The sequence below is a fragment of the Betta splendens genome, chromosome 9 (genome assembly GCF_900634795.4).
Source record: "Betta splendens chromosome 9, fBetSpl5.4, whole genome shotgun sequence".
Lineage (NCBI taxonomy): Eukaryota > Metazoa > Chordata > Actinopteri > Anabantiformes > Osphronemidae > Betta > Betta splendens.
In genome coordinates, this window is record NC_040889.2 from 24,837,878 (window position 1) to 24,857,009 (window position 19,132).

A 19,132-nucleotide genomic window follows, 5' to 3' on the forward strand; every position below is an offset into this window, starting at 1 on the left:
ACTTTGCTGCTGTTTCTTGCAGCTGACTTTATCTAAGGGCCTCGCTGATGAGTTCGGGGGGGGGGGGGGGTCCTTTTGTAAAAGTCCACCGATTACAAAGCGTGTGTTTTTGCGCGTGCACAAATGCCAGCCTGGCACCACGAGAGACCACCAGGGTGAGAAGGACGGAGAGTGCGTAAAAACGCGACAACCGGAGCAGCGCGATATCAACGACGACTTGCAATTTAATTTATCGCGTCTTAAAATTTACCACCGCAGAAATAACAGTTAATCATATTTTTATTTACATTTTACATTCCTTTTTCCATCTCAAACTATTAATCTTCCCCGGGCTCCGTCCTTCTCTAAGCGCATTCTCACTAAACGCCGCTGCGTAAAAATAGAAATACAGTTGTCCATAACTGGCACCCATTGACACAATAGCTCCAGTTCCAGAGACTTAGCTCCTCCCTGTGTATGTGTGTGAGGGAGAGAGAGAGAGAGCGAGCGAGCGAGCGTGTGTGTGCAGCGGGTGGGTGACAGCTGGGCTCCAAGCGCTGCGCTCCAGTCTGGTAAGAAGCTTCGTCTCCAAATAGGATGAGCGTCGGCTTTTGTGGCAGGGACCGCGTCCAGCGCCGTAGCTAGTGGTGGGACACCCGCTCGGTTCCGGTGGGAGTGTAAAAGTCACGGCGTCGGGGCTTCTCTCCCGTGCGTGGATTCGCGATGGATTTTCCGATTTGAAGGGGGCGCGCGGCGAACGCGGAGCAAAGTCGCGCTCGTGCTGTTATTGTGAAGCGAGCTGCGTCTGAACTGGTCCGAGCGCCTCCTGGTTCTCATGGATTACTAAAAGGCAGAGCTGTGCGACCACTCGGACGCGCATCCATTCATGAGCTGAAGGTAAGATCTCTTTGTTTATTTCAAACTTTGCGTGCGCGTGCAGCCGGTACCAGCCTCTTCCCGGCGCCGGAGGCTTGTTCGCTCCACAGCCGGGCGACAAGTGCACGACCCCCCCACGGCCCCTTCACCAACGTTGGCTCATTTATCATATTTACGGGGTGTCTGGGAACTTATTTAAATGCGAAAGTGTCTAGTTTTAATTCAAATTCAAGAGAGATCCACGATGCTCGACTAGAAGACGCGCAACGTTTTGCCGACGAACAGATCATAATTTCGTGCGTAATCCTTTTTTTACCCGCATATAATACGATCTATTATCAGTGTACACACAAGTAAAACGATGTCCTGGACGATCCTGGCGACGGGTCCACGTACGGCTAAAAAAAGAAATCTGCTCGTCAGGCTGATTGTGGGAACTTAGCGGAGTCGAACCGTCAGATTTCCTCTCGGATCCTCGGCCAGCCTAGTTTTTCAACCTCATGAGTCTAAAAATATTACGGGAACTAGAATCGCAAAACTAAAACCTGTGGATGTGAAATAAAAAAAAAATAACGCAAAATTATAAGGATCCTGGTTTGTTGCCAAACCGCATATACTGTAATAATGCACGTTGGTTTTTATGGAGCGTTTTTCTCATGGTTTAACGTTTAGCGGAAGCAAATCACATGTGGACTGATGATTAATCCTGTTTGTCCCGTGTTTACAAATTTTAATTTTAAATGTATTTCAGCAAAACTCTATTAGGTAAGAAACTGCACAAAATTAATTGGATTTTTCTAGCCTGCAGATTTTCACAGTTTTAAGTGATTTGCTCTGTAGAGTCAGACCTTCTCTCCCTCTCTCTCCACACACACACACATACACACATACACACACACACACACACACACACACACACACACACACACACACACACACACACACACACACACTGGGCGTGTGTTTGGGGATTTCAAGCTACCAGGAGGTGGAGTGGTCACTATTACTCTAGTCCAAAGGATCAATCAAATGTTTGGAACTCTGACCAGAAAACAAAATTGCACCTGTCTCAGAAGTGGATTTGCAATTAAATGAAGTACGGCTGCATATAATTTCTTTAACAAGCTGGGAAGGGAGATAGAGGCCTCACAAACCATATCCAGCAGCTTGACTGCCAACACCCAGTCACTCCCAGTGGTTTTCCTCTCCTCTCCTCTCCTCCGGGAAAAAGCTGGAAAAGGACTCAGCAACATAAAAATGTGTGGTTAGAGATTTGTAATCATGTACGGGTGGTGTTGATCCATAGATAGTGTGTGAATCTAAGACATACTGGATGCTCCCTCTCAGCTGATTTTCAGCAGCAGCAACAATTCTAGCATTGGACTTTTGAGACGACAAGGGCTGGAACGGCTTCATCTCTGCTCTGGGAGGAAAGGGTGTCACATTTCATGTGTTCTCTCTGAAATCACTGGAAAGCACTGTGCAGCGCTCTCTCGCGCGCCGCCCGTGACCTCATGCGTCGTGGAGCCTGCATCAGCGTTCTGCCACTTACTGGATCCTAAATGTGGAGCAGCAGAGGGTTCTAACACGTTCCTGCTCCGTCTGCGACATTAGCCTGGAGGCATTTTTTTTAGAGGCCGTAAATCCAATCACACCTCAAACCGGAGTTGTAATCCCGCTATTAACTCTTTATGCATCGACGTGTTGGGGGCGCCGATATGTGAATTACAGCAACGCTGGCTTTGTGACAGCGGCCTGTCTGTTCTCTTCCTGCAGAGACAGAATGGAGCAGAGTGTCCAGAGTTGTCGCTTGTATTTGGAGCAATGCTCTGTGGAGCGTTTGATCCGTCGATCCCCTAACAATAGCTATGGGGATGGCATTGTGTGTGACTGATGTGAATTTGTCACACTGTATTGTGTGTGTGTGTGTGTGTGTGTGTGAGAGAGAGAGGGAGAGAGGGAGGGAGAGGTTGCTTTACCTTTGCCAACTAAGGACAGATGCAGATGCCGCCTGAATACAGTAGATGTGAATAATTGATAAATGGCTTTGCCCCCGTTCAAATGATTTGGCCTTCTATCATAAACACAGAGACCAGCGTGCTGTTGTTAACCGTTGGTCCACATTCAGGCAGTGTCAATACCCAGCATTCAATAGTGTGTGTATTTATGCATATTTCATAAAAGCCATGTTTTATTGATGCGCGTCCTTGGTGTGTGGGCTGCTTTTTTAACAATCAGAGTGTGAGAAAGCATCAAACCTCTCTCGCTCGTCCAGATGTGATTTATTGATGCTTAACCCATTTTCCGGATTACACGTCTCCCTAAATTGCCGCGGCATCAATTACGGCGCCTCGACGTCAAACCTGGTCCAATAGTGGAGTATTTGGAAGCGAGGACAAACAGGAGCGCTTTGGTGTTTTAGCGCGGCTTGCGTCAGCGCGACGGGTCGACACATCGGGACACGCTCTTATTTTGAAGGAGCCATCGCGCAGATGTTGCCTCAGATGTTCCATTTGCAGATTTGACTGATGCTAGACTGCAGCAGTGTCTCTGTGCGGAATCAGTGGGAGTCAGTTGTGATACAGGAATTGAAAAATGGAAAAAGATACTGTATTTAAACCTCTTGTGCCAAATTACACAACTGCCTCTCAGTCTAAACATTCTCTACTTAACCTTGCGCTGCTCCGTCTCTCTTATTTTCTTGGTCTCCTTGACCAACTCAAGCTGAAGCCATCATTTGATAAATGCCTCTTATTTCATCTAAGAAAACACACTCAGTGATATTATGGGGGGTTGGAGGAGACGGCAACAGGCCTAGGCCAAAAATAAAAAAAGGTCTGTTTGTTTATGCTGCATGTTTCCAGTCACAGTGGAACGCACTGGCCTTGTTTATGGGAAATGATAAATGACAATAGTTGGAGTAACTGAATTCTCTGTTCAGTTTTGCCAACGTGCTCAAGCACGGCTCATTTAAAATGCCTGCTAATCGCTTGCTAATCACTTAGCATTAACCCCTCCATCCTTAGAAATGACTCCGCCGTGCATCCGTTGGACCAACTGTGCGTGTGTCACACACTCCTCATACTTGTCACATTTGCATACTTGATTGACTGTGTTGCGCGTGCCAAGAAAGCCAGCGGCGAGAAGGGCCACGGAAAAGGTTTATTTCGGGTCGAGCGGCGGAATTGGCCGAGTTTCTGTTGGTGTTTTGCCTGCTGGTCCTTGGCAAAGCTTTGTTGTTAGAAATTAAGTGAATTAGAAAGTGATCGCCAGCCAGTGTAGGAGAAGGTTGCGGAGGAGCCAAACTCTGCGGCGTTCGCGCCAAATGAAGATGCGCCGTTCGGCTCTCGAGGCTCCTCTTCATCGGAAACCGTTCATTTGCAGCACTTAGTGCATGTGACGTGCTGTAATACCTTTGTCGCGGCTTAGTTCGGCCGCCCGTCATTATTGAAATGGAATGGAAGCAAAATGCATTTGCAGGGATAATCCAAAGCAGCGGGGCTTTGTGCGATCGCCTGGGAGATGGATGAATGACTGGCCTTGAAAAGAGCCCCGTTTTACAGCGCGGATCAGATGCGCGACAACGGCGATGCGCACGGAAACTGATGCCGCGTCCCGGTTCCCGCGCGGCCGCTGCGCTTTTACAGGTGAAAGCAGGCGGCGGCCGCGGCCTGTTAGGACTCATTAGGGCCTCGTCCGCCGCCGCTGCGGTGGCTCCTGCGGTCGGGCCTGTGGGCAGCGAAGAAGGAGGCGTGCGTGTGTGTGTGTGTGTGCGTGTGTGTGTGTGTGTGTGTGTGCGTGCGTGTGTGTGTGCGTGCGTGCGTGTGTGCGCGTGTGTGTGCGTGTCGGCGCGGTGCTGCTGGAGTGCATCTGTCCCTCCTCCCCGGGCCCCAGCCATTGGCACCGCATCGCTCATCTATTAATCATAGAGAGCGCTTGCTCTCCCGTTCCGTTGCCATAGTTTCAGGACCTCAGACAGTGTTGGGGTGCCTGGCTGCCTGGAGAGACCAGAAGTGAGAGGAGGAGGAGAGAGATGGAAACCGAGGAGGTGTGACTACGGAGGGTAGGAAATGATATAAACATAGTAGCCGGGGAGAGGCCGAACAATTGAAGCACAGCAGAGGAGGGAAGAGGGGAAGCGATTGAAAGAGCAGCGCCGAGCGGCCCTCACATTGTGCATAAGTGTGCTTCAAGACCCAAAATGGATTCCATTTTCATCCCAGCAGCGAACCCTCGCTCTCCCTTTGTGTGCGCGTCCTTTCAGTTCCGCACACGCGTGTAAAAGCCGCGTGTTTGCCACAAGCGAGCGGAGCATCATTTTCACAGCAGACGTCTACTCGTGAATCGCGCTCTGGGGGCCGTTGCATCTCCGGCGCATCTCCGGCGCGCTGCAGTATTTCGCCTCGCTCGCTTCCACAATGGAGCGAACCTGCTCCACAGTGGAGGAGGCGTCCGCCGAGCGCAGGTGGACCGGGCCGCGGCCCGTTTCACGCTCAGGCGGGTGTTTTGATGGTGAACGGGGCCCAATTGGATGATGGATTGGATATGAAGATTTCCGAGGCTCTCGCTGTCCAGCCTCGTCCCTCTGCTGCCTGCGTTTTCCTGCTCTTCCTCCCTCTCTTCCTCCTGAAGAATACGCTTTCACTTTCACAGAGGCTCCTTGCTTTGGCTGTGGGCTCTGCACCTCCCATATGACCTCATAATCTCATTTGAGTCCTTTAATGGCCAACCGTGCACTAATGTGGTGGCTGTGTTATCGCCCTGTCCCATCGCATCATGCCCGGCCTGTGAGTATTACCACAGGGAGCGTCCGAGCAGCCCCTGTAACTGTGAGATTCTCTGCAAACCGTCTTTCACTCAAAGGCATGGGCGCGTGAACGTGGCCCTGCACCGCAGGACACACGCACACACACACACACACACACACACACACACACACACACACACACACACACACACACACACACACACACACACACACACACACACACACACACATACACACTCGCACTGGAGCCGCTTCTTTGTCGGTACGGAGGAGGATGAGTACAGGAGGCTTGTCATTGTTACAGCGGTGCCAATGGGCAGGTGTCCAAAAATACCTGATGGTAGAGTACACTGTGTAATTCTCTCTTTGCCATGCGTGGACTTTCTGCAGGGGAAATATGATTAGGGGACAAAAGGACAAAGGAGGAAGTGATCGGGTGCGTTTGCTCTTTGAGCTGATGCGACCGAGGCGCACTTTCGGCTTTGAAGTGATGGGATTGCAGGTGACATCATAGCGGTTGCATTCTCAGGTGCGGCAGGTGAATTAATCCACGAGGGGGATGGTTTGAAGGTGTGTGTGTGTGTGTGTGTGTGCAAATCTGGTGTTTTAATGCTCTTGAGCATCAGCAGATGCAGGCGTGCTTAGGCGAGTGTGTGTGTGTGTGTGTGTGTGTGTGTGTGTGTGTGTGTGTGTGTGTGTGTGTGTGTGTGTGTGTGTGTGGGTGCGTGTGTGTGTGCGCGCGCATGCGTGCGTGCGTGTGCACGTCATCAAAGCAGAGGAAAGCCAGTGTGTAAGGCGATCTGTATGCTCGTGGCAGAGCAGCAGTCATACGCTCCCAGAGGCTATAAGCCTCGCTGAATGTGGAACAAGCTGCTTCTTCTCCCAAAGCTCAACCTGCTCGTTTCCACGCGCTCGCCGGCCAAACGAGGCCGGACACATTACAGATTGTGTTTTATTACCCGTGTTTCTGGATTTTCTTCACGCCACCATTTCCGTTCCGATTGCCTGTCAGCGGGGACGTAATTGCTGCTTTCTGTTTTGTGATGCAAACATTTATTGGCCGGCCCTGAATCTGGCAGGATGAGCGCAGTTCAGACAAGACAGCGGGTCATTTGTAACAAGCTCAGTTCATCCAATGATGATGACGGATTGATTGTAATTGACCTTGTCTTATTATTAATTATCTCCAGGTGACTGACTCTTTCTTTTTTACTATTCTACCTCATAATAAGAAGAGACCTTCCCTTTTAGTGGGAAGCAATCAGAGCCAGTCACATACGTTTACTCTGTGGGTGTGAGCTGCCAAAATGTCACATCCACCTCGGTTGCTTTCCAGGCTGAAAATAAAAAATACAGTGTTTCTTCAGTGTTTGCCTGAGACCTTGTTATGAAATCAGTCTCCTCCCGGTCACAGTTGCTGGCAGACTACAAGTGATTCCCCCGAGGGTCCTCTTATTTCAGAATTCAATCAGGCAGAACTTGGAACAATATTACCTCTGTGTGTGTGTGTACATTTATTACATAGCTAATGAACAAATTGCAGCCATGTGGCATGGTCTGGTGGCACGGCTGCTGAAAGAGGAATCACACACACACATGCAAATACACACACACACACAGTCCCCAGCCACCATCTTCCTCCCTCACTACACACACACACGCACGCACACACACACACACACGCACGCACACCCAACCACAAGGCCCCCAGTGTTCTTGGCCTGTCTGTCCATCAGCTCATGCGGAGTGCTGGGCTGGGAGTACTTATCATCACGCTGCTGAGTGGAGGCCTCACAAAGGCCCACTCACATCAGACACACACACACACACACACACACACACACACACACACACACTGGGAGAGCCAGCTATAGCCGGGGCTGCTGGACTGATTAAATGTATGGTGTGACAGCTCGGCAGCCTGAGCTGCCACCGGGAGGAAGGAATCCTGATAGGTAAATGGAAGCTAGCATGCAGGTAGACCTGCTGGAAGGCAGCCCCATCTCCAATGAGAATTTAAATGTGTTCACGCTTGAGATGCCCGATATCTCGTGTAACATTGTTTCATGCTATATATACATATATAAATATATTTCTTACAAAATGTGCAAATTTGTTGCATGTCAGTGTCACTTATTGTGTTTGGAACAAAGCATTTTGAGGAACAGCATCCAGGAAGGCGGATGGAAGCATCCAGTAGGAGCAGAACCAGTGGTCATGGGGCGTGAAGGCATGCGCAGGCTCACAGAGGGAACGGGGATATCCGAGCAGACAGGTAGAGAGGAAGAGCGCCTGTCACAGAGGGTAATAGAGACGGACTGGACGCACGAAAGGCAACGCAGCTCCGTCTCGAAATGAGTTCCTGTGAAAAGAAACAATATTTCAGGGGCTCCCTTTAATGTGGACAAAAGCTGCTCTGTATGTGGGCAGGTAATCAGGCAGGCAGGTTGATAGGCAGGATAACAGAGCAGCCGTGAGGCAGGGGAGGGGAAGTTGTGCCGTGCATGATAATGTATTCATTCATCCCCCACTCCGATAATGTTCCCAGCATGCCAGGCGCGCTTCATTCATCCCAGTCTCGGGGCCTTTTTACAATATCTCTTAAAAAGTCTCCCTGCTTTTCTAACCCTGTTAAGGTTCTGATTGGCCGATCCGGGTCCGTCCCGTCCGCTTCACTGACACGTCCTCGTGGGAGCGGTTTCATTTCGTCCAAATCACCAACAACTGCTCTGTTTATTGATTGTGGTATTATGCAGCAATTGAAGCCCTGATTATTTAGTGGGGTTCGCCGTTGGAGCGAGGAGGCCGTGGCCACGGGCCCAGCTCCTCTGCAGAGAGCCTGATGAGTGGCGAACGCTCAGACAGCGTCTCAGAGGGGAAGTGTTTTCTCGGCGTCGAGTCGCGTTTGCTCAGGGCTTCAAGCCCACGCTCTCGGCTGCGGAGGGGACGTCCAATTCATTAGGAACAGCGTCTTCAGTTTCCCTCCCCAGGTACATGAGCTGCAGACACGCTAGCCTGGTAACGAGATAGGACAGATAGGAATGCAGGAGGCGGGTGAGGCTACAGGACCTAGACCCCCGTTAATCATTCACACGCTCGCTTCACTCATTTCTATTGCACATTTTGCTCACGTGGAGTTAAGGCTTTAAGCTTTTCAGGTGTTCTTTCAGCGCCTCCTCGGCGGTCGTGTTACTAGAGAGAACAGCGTGGCGTTTGTCTGCTTCCATCACCGCCTGGCCTCCATCTTGAATTTACACTGCGAAGTTACAGTATGTTACATCACCACACATGACAACAGAGAAATTATACAGCAAGGAGAGGAGGTGGGAGCAGCCTTCAGAGGTTCTGCTCTGACCTAGATAAGATTGAGACTTGATTCTGTGCCGTCGGCCCATTGTTGTCGGCCGCGTACCTGACTTTGATCCTCCTCCGCGCCCCGCGCCGCCGCGGGACGGCGTTCCCACCGCTCGGTCCCGCGCGGCGCAGGCGTCCAGGGCCGGTCCGATTCCCCCCGGCCGACTGCCGGATTGCTGCAGACTACCTAGAACAAACAGGGGTTCGTGCAGCCGGCCGACAAGACGCCGGCGCTCCTCTGTTTCACACATCAGCAGGTGAAGGACTTGTGTTCGTCTCGCATGCGTGTAGTGGTGCCGGCTGAGCTGCCCAGCACCCGGTGACCAAGGCTCTGGCAAATGAACAGTCACAGGTAGCGCCGACTACTCAGACAGAGATGTTCGCTGTCGTTACAAGAACGAGGATGTGGCCTCCAGTAATGGGATCATTTGTGTCCAGTCATGCTGTTACACACACAGACTCACAAGAAAGCATGCGATCGCATGCTCATCTAAAGCCAGAACCAAATCATGACAGCTGCCTGATTAGGTAACACCTTTAAAACACATCTGGCTGAAAGCTTGTTTAGGGGAAGGAGGAAACTCATTTCAGCACCGAGCCCAGTATTGAAATTTCACAGAGGAGGCTCACTCGCCTCATAATTCCCCACTTTTAAATATTTGAATAGTCCATATTCACGGAGCGTGAGATGTGCTGATGACGACTACACCACCGAGGAGTTCAACCTATTTTCTTTCCCATTTGACATTGTTTGGTTCTTGTTCGGGGTGATTGTCTGGAAGGAGCAGCCTGCATGGCCTCAATTACCTGGGGACGCCGTATTTCTTACCTCCGCTGCCACTTGAATAATAAGGCGTGACTTTGTATTCGAGCGCTCTCATTGCCGGTCCCACCCCGGCGGCAGTCTGATGCTTATTCCTTCATCACGGTCATTTGCACGCTTGTACCACTGGGCTAATTATTATAGTAAATACTGCCTGGACTGTGACTGCGGCGCCGGCTGGGGGGAGGAGGGGGAGCACACGGGAGATGCCGTTAATTAATTGATTGTTATTTGAAATCCACTGCACACGATTGCAGTCAGTGTGACGGAACAGGGGAGGAGGGGCGGTATTTTTAGCCACCTCACCTTTGCTGGATGGCTCCTGGCTGTGACCTGTAAGCCTCACTAACAACACCACGACGTACGGGCAGCGCTTCAGCCAAGTTTGGAAAACCCAAAAGGAGCAAAGTCCCAGCTTCTGTCCCGACTGAGGCATTTCTCATCTGCTATTCATCCTTAATTCCTTCCGCCACTATATTGAGATTAAATAAAGGCTGTGGTTGGGGGGGCTGGTATCGATTTTAGTGGCTAGAACGTTAGCCGATTCTCAGGAGCTTTTTATAGCCATTAGCAATGGTTATTCATTCCCTGGGATGCATTGAGTTACATCTACAATGCTTCTAATCAATAGAAGCATTAATGCTGCTTTTGCCCAGCGCGTCCGTCGTCTTCTGTGGAACCACCGCTGACTTCCTCCTCCCCCTGTGTGACGAAAGCGCTCCCATCACGGGTTCAGCTCACGGGTTCAGCTCACGGTTACAATGTGGCCGTGGGAGTGAAGGAACCAAACCATGGGAAGGCCGGTCACAGGAGCAGCTTGCTGACTACAGCAGTTCTGCCATACGCCTCACGTAAGCACAGATAATATTCACAGTGGGATGTGATGAGGAATTGAAATAAAAGGGGGAGGACCCTGCGAGTGGAGAGGCTTTGGTTACCCTTTTAACTGATAGCTATCTCTCAAACGGAGAGACAGGAGCGCACCTGCGCTGCAGCCAATTGTATGAGAGCACAACCAGAGTATTTTATTACCTTGGGGGGGGGGGGGGGGGGGTGGAGGAGCTCCATCCACCACTCGCGTTTTACGGTGGAGTTTGATGAGCAAATATGTGTCAGAGATAACCGGCTTTAGACAAGTTGAGACGCTGAGCCGGAAATTCTAGCGCGCGGACGCGTAAACAGCCATTTGGGCACGCAGGTATAAATCCGATATCTCGCAGATGCGGTGTCAGGCGTGCAAACGCAGCCACAGATGTGCTGAGCCATCACCCGGCCCGCGTACGCATCCATCCCTGAACCCTGCCTGCAGGGTCCGGGCCGGGCCCGCGGATCGAGTGTCCGTGGGCTGGACATGCGCTCGGTGTCCGGTGACTTCGTGGCCAGATGAAGATCAGACACTGGAGAGGCCTGATTCTCTGAGTCAGGTTTTCTTTGTTTTGTGGGCGTCAGATGTGTTAGAAAGCACCACTGGATGAAGAGGAAGAGGTCGGCGCGGCTCTGGAGGCTCAGACAGACCTTGTTAGTCAAACGTCTGGTTAAACATTTTCTAATGAGGCATGTGTCTCTGTACGTCTCTGCTTCTGGAGTTTTAACCGTCCTCCAATAGATATATAGAGAGACCACATCATAACCGCTGCACACGTGCACACGTCTACTCTAAACACCAGCTTCCCTAATTTGATGGTTTTCTGCGCCGTGGCTCATTACAGCTCTACTGGGAGAACTAAAACGAGGTATGTTGCAATATTGTTTCATCATACAACATTTTGTCACACCATCTGTTGTTTCCAATTTACTTCAATTACAATGTAGGTGATGTAAAGTGAGTCACAGTTTTTATGGAGCCGCCGCCGTGTTCCTTCAGTCACGGGTTTTGGCAGCGGGGGTGAATGTGTTGAATGAGTTAGTGATGTGATAAAAAGAAGAAGGTCGCCGTGAGTGGAGCTGGATCAGAGGAGCGGGATTCCAGTGAGACTGGGGACCTGATTGTGCATTTGCCCACCTGTGCTACAGGCAGGAGGACGCAAGTGGTTCGTCACAAAGAGCCATTCAGTGAAACCTCCTCCCCCTGAAGAGATCGAATCCAGATAAGCCAAACAGACTTGTGGTGCGTGTCCAAGCAGATGATATGAAGGGTCCGAGCAAACAGCGCGCTCTTATTCTGCTCCTTAAGCGGTTCTAGTTGTTGACATAGTAAGATTCTGAGTGTTCCTGCGACGAGGAGGCGGATGAGGAAGGAAGAGAACTAGATCTGCCTTTGGTGGAGGTCGGCCTCTCCAGTGCGCAGTATGGTGCTCTTGTAGTTGAAAGCGCGTGCATGTTTTTTTGAGAACATGTGTGCAAGTGTCTGTACATCAAAGTTTTTGTTTCATGTATTTTCTCTGTGATTACGTCCGCCCTGCTGCGCTCGTGTGTACTTAGGTGCGCGCGAGCCGGCGTCTTTGCCGCTCCGACGACCCCCTGCCGAGTAAATATTGCAACTCTGGGAGAACAGAGCCGGGCCGAGCGGGCCGGAGGTGAAGCGGGGAAGGCAACCTGCGCACAGACCCTCCTTTATTCACCGTTAATAACACTGCTCCGTGAGCGACAGCCCGAGGCCAGAAAAGGTCTGTCAAGGTAGTTCATTGTGCTGTAGGAAGTGAGTCGTTCATATGGTAATAGCCGCTGGAGCTGGTTCCTTCAAAGCCCATTTGTTTTAGTGGAAGTTGTAGCCACTCATTGAGGGGGACTGGATGGAATGCGAGAGGGCGCCCTGCCTTTTAGTTACTGTAGCTTAATTGACCCTGAGAAAGCGAAGCAAAGGGAAAGAGGAGGGTCAGCGAGGGAAGAGACAGAGGAAGAGGAGCGGGGAGGGAGGGGGGGCACAGAGCAGGAGGAGGCAAATATGGGCAGAAGAAGAAGAAGAAGAAGAAGAAGAAGAAGAAGAAGAAGAAGAAGAAGAAGAAAAAGAAGAAGAAGAGAAAGAAGAAGAAAAAGAAGAAGAAGAAGAAATAGAAGAAGCAGAAGAAGAAGAAGAAAAAGAAGAAGCAGAAGAAGACGAAGAAGAAATGGATGGAGACAGAAAGAGAGAATGGAGAGAACGCTTCCTTTTGGCAGAAGCTGCTTCAGGAACTGTTTGTGTGTTTAGTCGACAGGAAAAGTCCAACTGGTGAACGCTCTGCACAATGAGATAGATTCCTTTGATGTGCCCTTTGCTAATGAGCCAACTTGTCCAGAATCATCATATTTCTAATTATTTACTGCACTTTTATTTATGTTTCCATTTATGGATTTTCTATTTTCCTCCGCGCTGAGCTGCTGTTTTATTTTCTGGGTCAGACAAAAGCTGAGTCTTGTCTTTTCGCATTAAGCTCCATTAAGAGAAACCGTGGCGAAGACGTTGTGGCTTTGTGGGAGAAGCGCGTTTGAAAGGTTTATGCAAAAACGAGCGTTTCTGCGCCTCAATGGGATCATGGCTGCGTGTATGCACAGCGAACCTTTAATGTCCTCCCATGGGGCAGCCTGGAGTTCTAAATACGGCATTGAGAACAATGCGCTCACAGCCGTAAACTGCTGTCGCGGTCGCCTGTCGTCAAAAACCACCCAGAACGCGCCGCGAGGCGGAGGCTCCGGAAACCGGAGAACGGGTCCGACGCACGGAGGGACGAAAACATACCTGCGCGCCACTATCTGGTTCCCGGTTGGCGTTTCAACCGCAAACGCGTCCCACAAACGATCTCCGTCGCCTGAAGCCACCGTTTGTGGTCGACACATGTAGAATTGAACAGGAACTGGGAACGTAATAGCTGCGTGCGGGTTTGGTGTCATTGTTTTGTTGTCACACAACACCTCCCAAAAACCAGTGGATGTGCTCCACTCACTCACTCACTCACTCACTCACTCACTCACTCACTCACTCACTCACTCACTCACTCACTCACTCACTCACTCACTCACTCACTCACTCACTCACTCACTCACTCACTCACTCACTCACTGTTTCTCGTGAGGATTAAAAAGTTTATCCACGGGGGTAAGATTAGGGCCTAATCATCCTTGGCTGAATATGGAACATCTTCAGCTTCTGCTTTTGCCCAACATGAAAAGAAACCATGGCAACACAAACACAAGTCATTAAAAAGCTTCCTTCACTCTCAGTGTTAGACACTGGCTGTTGAGTTGTTCTGTGCTAATAAAGCAGCCGCCCTGCCACGAAACTTTCATTCTGTTATGTTCCGGTGCACGGAAGACCTTGATTACCCTTTATTTTGGTGGCGCCTTCAGACTGTGCACGTAATGTATGCTGTGGCTGCTGCCGTCCCCTCGCGCCCTCGTCTCTGGGTTTTCTTAAACACAAAGCGTCGGGCGAGGCCGCGGTCGGAGACGAGTTAGACAGTTAGCCCCGTTCCAATTTTCTATCTCCCGGTGTGAAATCTCTCTTCTGTCTCCACTTTATCCGGAGGTCATGAGCTAATCAAAAATGTAGAGACCTCCGCAGACCTTGGTCCGACTTCCCATTATTTGGGTTAAAGCTGAGCTGCAATCAGTGCAGCTATTTTAAGGCGCCGGCTGCCGCTTGCCCTGTGCTTCCTATATCTCTCAGTGGGAACATAGAGTCATTGATCTATTGCCTTCCAGCCCTCCTCCCTCATCTCAGTGCGATCCCAAAAAGCATTTCTACCCCGCGGCTCTCACCTTCAGATGGCACCAGCTCCACTGCGAAGAAATGAAGCAGCGGCGTGAAAGACGAGCGCAGGAAAACGCTGGGACGCCGTCAGCCTCGCGTCACGGCCTCCGAATTCCCTCCAAAGGAGTTCCCGCCCGGCGTTTGCTACGGGGGCTGTAATTTGTAGATCGTAAATTATGAACTCCGAGACCCCTGGCCTCTGCAGTGCTTGGGAATAGAACAGTATTCCTCAGGTATGTGAGCTGAAACAAAGACAAAATGCTGCCTGACTTTCCAGCCAAGCATTAAATAGCTTAGCCGAGCACCGCTGCCGCTGAGTGCGAACAAAGTGCCGATGTGTCTCTTTGAGAGCAGATCCTTTTTTTTCCAGCTTCTGCTTCTGCTGTGTTGCTGCCGGAGCCTGTGTTTTCCAATGTAATGAGTTTTGGAACGGATCATTTAACTGAACAGCACCTACGCTCATTTTTTCATATTGGATAACTGTCTACAATGCTCGAGATTTGAAGCTGTTCCTGTGGAAAACACAGCGAAATGACTCACTCGCACACGTTTCTGATGGATTTTCCACAACGCTTATCCATAAATGTCACAGGAAGGACTGACAGTGAGTTATTGGTTGTATTCATGGGGCCACTGTGTAAAGCTCACCTGTTGGAGCTTGTCAGTGACACTGGACAGGAGACGAGGAACACACACGTCCCACATCCGTCTTCTGCTGGTTAATGTCCTCTAAGCCTCCTGCTTTGGGCCGGCAGACAGGAGGTGAGAGTTGAAAATGGCCCGTTTCATCCCGGAGCGTGTTCATCCGGGGGTATTATACACACACAACACTGTATGGATAAGTCTGAAAAGTCAGAGTCAGAAAAGTGCTTGCTTAGACTTTTATATGAGAGGATAGTGCCTTTTAGTCAGTTCCAGCACTGGAATGAATATTATGAGCTGGTCTTTAGGGATAAGCAGTGGGGCGGGGGCCCGTGATGTGATAATGCAGCTATTGAGACGTCTCGTCACTGTGACATGACTGGCGTTGTGGTTTTCCCCCCGCGGCTCCTCAGTCACCGCCTTAGTCCAGAAACGCCCTGAGCCGCGTCTCAGCGTCCTCCTTCAGACTCTCGCTACGTCTCTGTTTGTTTTGGTCGTGCATTCCGATCTCCTGTTTCTCACGTCGCCGGGTGATCGATGGGAGAAAAGGCAGCACCCTCGCGTGAACACGAAGAGGAGCGAGTTGCGTCGCGTTTGTCCGGGCCGGAGCGGCTCGCTGGGTTCCGGATGTGCACCTTTGGTTTAAACCAGGAACGGGACCTTTCTGAAAAGCAGGCCGTGTGTGTGGCTCTGACAGTGGAGCTGGGATTATATGCCTGGACGGTTTGGGGGTCCCTCTATTCATTGGCCATGTCACCCCATGGGGGAGGACTAATTGGTGGCCCCCGTTTTGTCCGCGATGCTCACAAAGGCCCCGGGGGTGCGGCGGCGTAGATGGCGGGGGTGCAGGGAGGCAGCGGCGACGATGGAGACAGGAGCAGGTTTCCCATAGAATAGTTGGCTGGGATGAACTGGAGGGGGGCCTCACCACTTGGGCTGCAAGAGGACATGACACACTCGTTCACTCACACACTCACTCATTCACACACACACTCTCAGTGGGGGACCCTGGTGCCAGTTGCTGGCCTCCTCCTCTACAAATGATCCAAGGCTGACCCACATAGTCAGCCATGTGTGAGGCTTCCCTTTATCCCACAGCCCAGTTGAAACATTGAGTTATGGGTGTTCTCCGGTGCTCCCTGCCTTCTCGGCTGGGACCGCGCCGGGGCCCCATGTGGGCCCGCATTGTTCAGCCTGACCCAAGGACAATGAAGCTGTTGGCCGGGCTGAGCGAGAGAGGGAGAGAGGGACGAGTGGAGGAGAGAGAGAGAGAGAGAGAGAGAGAGAGAGAAAGAAAAAGACAGAGAGACATAGATTGAGACAGACAGAGTGAATAATTGAGAGAGGAAGGGGATGGATGAGCAGCTTCAGATGGAGAGATAGAAAGTGTTTGGGGTGAAAGAGACAGGGATCGCATCTCCAGCACCAGAGGGGTGGGACCAGATAAGACCATTAGAGAAAGGCAGCGGTGAGCGAGGACTGACAGTGAGACAGACAGCGGGCCGGGAGCGGGCGCGTATGGACGCCATCGATCGCAGCGTGCGCTGGGTGTCTTCAGCTGTCGTAGCCGGGTCCAGAGCGAGGTCGTTAGCGTCCGCCAAGCATGGAGCCACGGACATTAGTGGCTCTTTAACAAACTCTGTATCGATTGGGACTTAGAGGAAGGCTTGCGCGTATGCCACGGGATAATGTCCTCCATGTAATTAGCACCGTTGCTCTGATGAAAGTCACTCACGCTGCATGGGATGCAGGGAGGGCGGGGGAGGAAACTCAGCTCACCTTTTTCAAAGTAAAAGCCTAATTTGACCGTTTCTGCGCACGTGCTTTTATGAGCCTTTCAGCCTCTTCACCCTCACCAGCATTCAAGCTACATCAAGGCATTTTATTTGCTAAGGAGCGGCTGATGAAGCCAGGGCCACTACATTATTTTTAGGGCGTTTGGGGAATAAATCGCGCGCTACGAGCTCCGGTTGTGTCACGGATGGTTTCACCCGTTGCCGCCGTTCCTCTCCCCCCGTTCGACCGCCACGGCCGCCCGGCCCGCCGCTCCGAGAGCGAGCCGTGTAATTGACGAATTGCTCCGGCTAATCAAGTGATTATGGTGATGGCGGCGGAGGAGGCGCGTCGGCGCCCACGCAGCGCGTCGGGTCGAGGGCACGCGCTGCGAAAGCGCCGGCGCACTTTCAGGTGCAGCTGCTGCAGAAATTGCTGTTTTTGCATGTTTGCTGCCGCTCCTGTCATTAACGTGAAACACGGCAGATTACAACCTCTGTGGAAAGGCTGCACACCTGTCAGCACACACACACACGCACACGCACACACACACACACACACACACACACACACACACACACACACACACACACACACACACGCACACACACACACACACACACAATATTAAATGGCCTAATATTGATTTTAGTTGGAGACGAACCAGCCAAAGTTGTGTTGACGTACTGTATTCTTCGCACACACATGTGTGAGGGTTGTTCAGTCTCACATCCATCTCCCAACACAAACACGCTCCCCACACTGAACCAGTAGCTTGTCATCAAAAGCTTAGATTTAAGGGCTGCGCATGCTGTGATTCGCCTCTGGAAGTCATTTCTGAGACCACATGAGAGGCCTGCCCTTATTCTTCCGCCCAAACCCCCATCCCGCCTTCTTTTTTCCTCCCTGACTGCTTCCCTCGGCTGCTGTTAGAAGATTAGACAACTTTAGCGGATCTTCTAATCAGAGATGTCAACCGCGGATGGAAACGCGCGGCCGAATGCATGTGGATCGCTACGCGAGAAGTGGGAGACATATGCAGGTCATTACGCTTTTCCTCAGACAGCTGCTGCCTCTGGAGCTCAGGACTCCCTGAAAGTCTGTGGAATAAATGGAAGGTAATTACCATATCAGAGATCAAGACTCTGGGCTCTGACACCACTTTTTCAATTACTCAGAAAGGTTGTTAAGATGCAAATTTAACAAAATGTCTGAACCCCCCTGAGAGGGATACAGTTTCACACCCAAAGCTGCCTGAGTTTCTGAGCTCATCACGTTTTGACAGACAAAGGAAAGAGAGGAGGGGTGGAGGTTCGGTGGGCGATGCCCCACATCTATTATTCATTCTGTTTGTTAGCGTGACAACATTTCATCTAACATTTCATTCATCACTTCGTTTACTTGTATTTTCTTGGCTGGATGTTTTCCTAGATTTGTGTTGATATCGTGAATGTGCCTCGACGTCTGGTAAATGTTCTTTTTTGGGACAGGAATTCTGCCTCTTTCATGATACACACGAGAAGTTTTCTAACTTAAAACAGCTCCATCTCCAAATTTAAACTTTGGAGCTGGTGTTCAGCCAGAGAATGTCTTCTCCTGAAATGTTTAATTTTAAATCAACTCATCTAATTTTAATCTGCACGTTTGTTTTAATATTTAGTTCTGTAGATTATGTTTTGTAGCAAGGATGAATTATGCAGCAGGATGAGTTCATCCTGATCAAAGGTCACGGTGCTGTAAGTTGGGCAGCGTGTTGTTCCCCATTCCTAGAGACAAACCAGGCAACATCTCAGCCGCTCAGAAACTTCTATGTTGTTTCTTAAAAAGTTTGCAAAAACTCACCGCTCTCACCGCCAACATGGGTCAACAATAATTAGACCGGGCACAAGTTTGAATAAATTTGTGTTAAACGTGCCCTGGTGGTAGAGAAACATCAGAACTGGTTTAAATACTGAAATGTTTGGATGCGAAATGAAGCTCAGTCCAAAAAAAACTCAGCAGAAACTGACAGAACGACACTTCAAGGAGGAACCAATGGTTCGGGCAAGATTTGCCTGTCACATGTCAGACATTCCCTGGAAGCAGAGAACAATGCATGGAGACAACGAATGGCAACCGATTGGACGGGGGGGAGGATTCAGCATCAACAGCCACAGCGAGATGCGGAGGAGCGGTCGGGTTCTCCCGGCGCTGCCAGGAACGCCGGGAGCGCCGCGCGTGCGGGAGTGCCAGGACCTGGAGGAGGGCAGGG

General features: G+C 50.8%; 1 protein-coding gene across 3 annotated transcripts in view; it reads left to right on the plus strand.

The window, feature by feature from the left end:
* Positions 1-497: 497 nt before the first annotated feature.
* The window catches only part of sema6a (sema domain, transmembrane domain (TM), and cytoplasmic domain, (semaphorin) 6A), an 81,064-nt gene continuing 62,429 nt past the window's right edge, over positions 498-19,132 (plus strand). For 2 of the 3 annotated variants that reach the window (XM_029163834.3, XM_029163835.3), the window contains exon 1: positions 498-876. The gene's annotated coding sequence lies outside the window, so the exon portion shown is untranslated. The remainder of the gene's footprint in view (positions 877-19,132) is intronic. The other variant, XM_029163837.3, reaches the window with a different exon arrangement.